The 5,749-nt window shown below is 27.2% G+C and overlaps 1 long non-coding RNA gene across 1 annotated transcript; it reads left to right on the top strand.

Moving 5' to 3' along the window:
- The first annotated feature begins 1,405 nt into the window (after positions 1-1,405).
- On the top strand, positions 1,406-3,528 carry LOC128194001 (uncharacterized). The gene is made up of 3 exons (XR_008245214.1): positions 1,406-1,571; positions 1,986-2,173; positions 3,260-3,528. It is a non-coding gene; the product is annotated as an uncharacterized LOC128194001 (long non-coding RNA).
- Positions 3,529-5,749: the final 2,221 nt, after the last annotated feature.

The raw sequence follows: 5,749 nt of genomic DNA, 5'->3' as shown, positions 1-5,749 counted from the left end.
TTCTATTTTGTGATTTTTCTCATAAACTGTTTGTTTAAAATGTTTGTTTAAAATGTCTAAGAGAGCTAATATGAAAATGTTCATTCTTGAATCAAGCCTAGCATTCACGTTCCTCATTTCCTTTTTCTTATTCTCTCTTTTCATTTCTTCTTCCTCGCCTATAAGTCATGAAATCCATTGTGCAATGGGACGTGAAAGGAAGCAATTATGTTCGGAGAGAAATTAGTAGAGTTAAGAAGGGAATGAGTGCGAGAAGAAGTGGAAATCACAAAAAGGAAACTCAAAAAGAGTCTGAGGAGCTAACAGAAATAGGAAAGGAAAACAGAGGCCAAGGTATGGGGGAGTTAAATTGCTTTTGATCTTGTATCTTGTTGTTCTATGAATTGTAATGGTGTCTTTGGATTCTGGAATTTATATAATATAGTTAATAATAACTTAAATAAGTGTATGAATGTATTATTTTGAGAAATAAATGTGTATGGGTGTTGTTATCTTCGCTTGGGTTGCAGTTAGTGAGATGTATGAGTATGAAAAAGTAAGTATAAGATGTATGCTCTGTTTTGGAAATGAAATATGGTGTGTGAGCGCTCATAAATCTTTTTTTTCCATTCCTCCTGAGGAAGTCTGTTGCATGTATCAAGTGTGCAAATTGGTTTTAAAAGTTATTTAAGCCTAACTATGGTGCAATTACTGTTTTAAAAAGTGTTTTAGTAAATTACAGTGGCTGAAACTTGTTGGATGGTATTTTATTTAACTTTTAGAATCCCGAAATTTTTCTGGTTGTGGTTTGCTATGTATATTGTCTCAGAATTCTGCATAAACTGTCACTGGTGCAAAAAAAGATTTTTTATACATATTAAAAAAGATATTTTCGAGTAGGTACAGGAGCCGAGAGTATAAAAAGTTTTTGATATTTCACACCGGTTTTAAAAACGGTATAAAATTGTTTGTAATAAGGGTACAATTTAAAATCTCTAAGAATTAACCTAATGTTGTGATTAATTAGAAATTTTGAAGGACTAACCCGTGCATTAGAAATTTTAAAGAAGTCAATTGCAGACTCTAGTGAACACTTTATTTTCGTTAATTGCTCATATGTTTCTCCATTTCAATGGTCTTATGAGCATTCCTTTTTTGTTACTATTATTCTGTTACACATTACTATTAAAACTTGGTGTTGACAAAGTTGAAAATATTGTTCTAAAGGCATCCTTTTTCTAAAATTCACAACATAGATCAAAGAACCCTGCAATCATTTGTTAGGGGAAATTCGTATAGAGGAAGAATTACCACTTTAACATACCTGTAAGTTTATAAATAAGCTTGCTCATGTAGTTATTCTTTGAAACTAAATTTATGGCTCATATTTGATTGTGTTTGTGTCTTTATAGTTTATGAGTACTGATGTTACTGCATAATGAGTTATACTGAAACTAATATTCCTACTCTGTATTTTGTATTATCAAATCTTATACTACACTTCATTGTTTTTATTTTGATGTGAAGAGACAAGAATGAAGGCTGGGAGTGAAAGTGCTGGTACTGGTTGCCTCACTTTTTCAGATCCAAAGGTCACTGCTTATAATAAAGCTCTAAAAATTATTGATTATGTTTTTAAATTTATACCATTTAATTTAATTTGTGATGTGTGAGTTTTAGACAAATAGTATTTATGACCATTAGTTCATTCCATTACATTAAAGATGAGATTTGATTTATCCAGGTGAGATTTGGGAAACTTATGATATTATTTTCTTCATTATAATACAGATTTCTAATGAAGAGGTTAAGCATCTTAATTTATTATTACACTTTACTTTTTATATTCAATTATTATATTGTTCACTTTTAGGAGTTAATTTCTTATTACAATTTACTATACATTTTTTATAACAAGATAAATTATCTTTATTTTTCTTATAAACCTTGCAGTTTTAACTATAATATTATGACTCTTTCTATAACTTGGTTTCTCATTATCTTAGGTCATTTAATTGGATTTAACACTAGCTATTAAACTATTCATCAATACAAGAGTTGAAGATTCTCGATTTGGGGTTTAGAGCCACCACTTTGATGATAAAAGGCTAGTTGGTGGAGCTTCAAACATTGGAAAAGAGAGAAAAAAAGTCTCAAGAGCTAACGAAAATAGGAAAAGAAAACAAAGGCCAAGGTATAGGAGAGTTAAATTGCTTTTGATCTTGTATCTTGTTGTTCTATGAATTGTAATGGTGTCTTTGGATTCTGGAAATTTTATAATATTGTTGATAATAACTGAAATAAGTGTATGAATGTATTTATTCTGAAAAATAGATGTGTATGGGTGTTGTTATCTTTGCTTGGGCTGCAGTTAGTGACATGTATGAGTCTGAAAAAGTAAGTATATGATGTATGCTCTGTTTTGGGAATGAAATATTAGAATGGGTTTTCTTTATGGGATGGTTATATGTCAAGAATAAAGGAGTGTATGAACGTGTATATATTTGAACTAAATTAGTTAGACTGTTGAAAAACTGTTTTGATTCAAATGCTGCAGAAAACTATTTGCTGTTTTGATAAAAATGTTGCAGGAAATTATTTGATGTTTGGATATAAAAATGCTGCAGAAAATTGTTTGTTGTGTTGATTCAAATGCTACATAAATATTTTATTGTATTAGCTGGTTAAAATCTTGTTTAATATATATTTGTATAGTGTGGATGCAGGGCATATATATTTATTGTATGGGATGTTAGTCTTGATTGATATATTGTTATATATATTACATTTATTACGTTATATATTATATAGCAAGCTAAGATAAGTTTTTGTTTCAAATTTTGGGTGTAAAATATTATAATATATATATATATATATATATATATATATATATATATATATTAGATGGTTTATAATAAACTTTTTCCTTTGGGATTATTAGTATATTATATTAAAAGTATTAACTGGATTGCTGCAAAATTAATTATATTTGGATGTATGAACGTGTGAATGTACCAAGAGGTTTGAACTAATATTATGCACCATACCTTGTGATTTTAGTATAATCTTGTTGCAAATTTGGATTCAATTGTTATTAATTAGTTGACTTCTTTTTCATAATATTTTAGATAAAAACTCTTAAGAAAAGAAAATAAGAAAAAAGTCTTCCTCGCAAAAAGTGACATAATAAATTTCTATTAATTTAATGAGTTAAGTGTAGAATCTTTTAATTAATTTTTTAAAAGTATTAATTGTATTTCTTTTTTCCTTATTATTGTAGGTCGGGGCAAAGTGATGGTATTGGAGCAGTTTGCTTTGACAACTATTGACACAGTGATAGCTTTTTACCCTATAACATTTCACATTATGCGAAACTGAGCAATGGACTAGACATCATGTTTGGAAAAGAATAGCGCAAGGCGACATCTTTTTCTATCTAGAGAAGATATTGTAGTTGTTGTAAACATCTTTCTCTGCCTTTAGACTTTGATATTTTACCATTTTGGACAGATATTTTATTTATTCATTCAAGTATAGGATCCTTATATATTTTCATGTACAACTTTTTTACTTTTGCATTGTCTTTTCTTGGATATAGAAACCATTTAGCTCGAAACCTATGTCTTATTTTTTATAAATGTTGAAAGTTTTCAGTGAATTATATCTTTTATTAAATAGTTATAAATGTTTATCTATATTAGATGATTTTTGGCAATTTGTTAGTTATGTTGACTTTTATCAGCTATTGAAACTCATAACCATTAAATGAAGATGCAGAATCACCTACTTTTTTTTTTATAAAATCATAAATTATATACGGATTTTATATACGGATTTTCCGTATATAATTATATACGAATTTTATATACGGATTTTTCCGTATATAAATTATATATGGATTTTTCCGTATATAAATTATATACGGATTTTTTCGTATGTAAATTATATACGGATATATCCGTATATAACTTACCTACGCTTCTTTTATATACGGATTTTTGTCCGTATATAATCCGTATGTAATATCATTTTATATACGGATTTTGGAGGTTATATATGGATTTTGACCGTATGTAACTGTGATTTTTCTTGTAGTGTTTTATCTCATCCTATTTTATCTTTCCTTTAAAGAAAACAAAACATCCTCTTTTTTATATCTTTAGTTGTTTTTTTATACATGTCAGCCTTATCTATTTCAAGTATAGAAAAAGTTATTCAAAACAACTTAAACTTAAGAACAATTGAAGTTAATGTATCTACAATTTGTAATGTGAATTCGATTATGAACCTCTAAAACTTTAATATTACGTACTATTGGATTTGTAGTTGAGAATGATATATAATTCGAAAACTTTGGTTGCATTTTGATTGGTAGTTGAGTTCTTTGTAGGGCATCATCCTCTGATATCTTGGAATCGAAGTATGGACTCTATATTAGAGGCTACTTAGGAAATGCAAAATATAAATAAAAAATAAATTAAAAGATCAACTCAATTAGATTTATAATAAAATAATAAAGGCTTCATTGAATATTCTATCCTATATTTATAGAAATGATTCCATTTTTTTTCTATTATCTTTTACTTAATATGGTCTCTATATTTATAAAGAATCCAATATGATTTTTTCCGTTATAAAAGCATTAACGTTGCATCGATTATTTTATGCATTTATTGTCTGATCACAAAGACAAATTGAATAAATGATATTAAAATTGATTTAACGGAAGAATCACATTAAATCTTTATGTTAAGAAAAAAATAAATAAATAATATATTGAATCATCGCAACAAATATAAATCAACCAAAAATACTATTAAGTCTGTCAATAATAAATGAAAAAAAAATACAATATTATGTGTCAGAGTTTTTTATTGGAAAATTCACCACCTATTAATCCTACTAGTAGCTAGGTTTTTACCATAACCAGCTGGTGCCACTATTGAAGTCTTTTAGTGGGAAGAGATTCGAAAAATTCACCACTAATAAGTGAAAAGTAAAATCATACAAAATATTTAATTCTCAGTTTAAAACCTTAAAGTATAATGTTTATGGGCATTCAAGTTTCTCATTATTTTTTTTGTACTTAGATTTTTTTATCGTTATGAATGTTATTTTATGTTTGATTATTGATTATGTTTTATTGATTTTTATAATTTGAATGAGTATGCATGGTTGAACGTGCGAACAAGGACAACCCTTAGGATCACATGCATGGCTCATTTCTTTGATGGTGATGTAGATTAATGTAGAGCTCTTATATATAAAAACTAGTGGATATAAGAAAATGCAAGTTTTCATTCTCTTTTCCCCACTTACTCAGATTTCAGTGTTGAATCAAATTAATGGTTTGTAATGTAGTGCAGAAACATCCGTTATAGATATGCATGGAACTGGGTATTGTTTCTCCACCTCAAATAACAAATTTCCTAAATGTTAAGTAAAATTTTACAAGCTTTATCTGCACAAAAATCATATCACAAGAAACTCAAAAAAATTCAAACTTTAGCCTGGGTGTCTGAAACATAAAATAGACTAAAAGACAAATATATATATATATATATATATATATATATATATATATATATAAAATGTGATCTTTTATGAAATTTTGAGAAACAAAACTATATACTGGGTGTTAATATGAAAAAAATAATGTTGTCGTTCTTAGTTTTTACATGCTTGAGTCCATATTAAATTGATTATCCTAAAATCGTAATAAAAAATAATAATGTTATAGATTTTTTAAATAAATATTTCATAAATACAT

This window comes from Vigna angularis, chromosome 9, assembly GCF_016808095.1.
Source record: "Vigna angularis cultivar LongXiaoDou No.4 chromosome 9, ASM1680809v1, whole genome shotgun sequence".
NCBI lineage: Eukaryota > Viridiplantae > Streptophyta > Magnoliopsida > Fabales > Fabaceae > Vigna > Vigna angularis.
The sequence above is the reverse complement of the archived record's forward strand: the minus strand, read 5'-3'. Positions and strand labels throughout refer to the sequence as shown.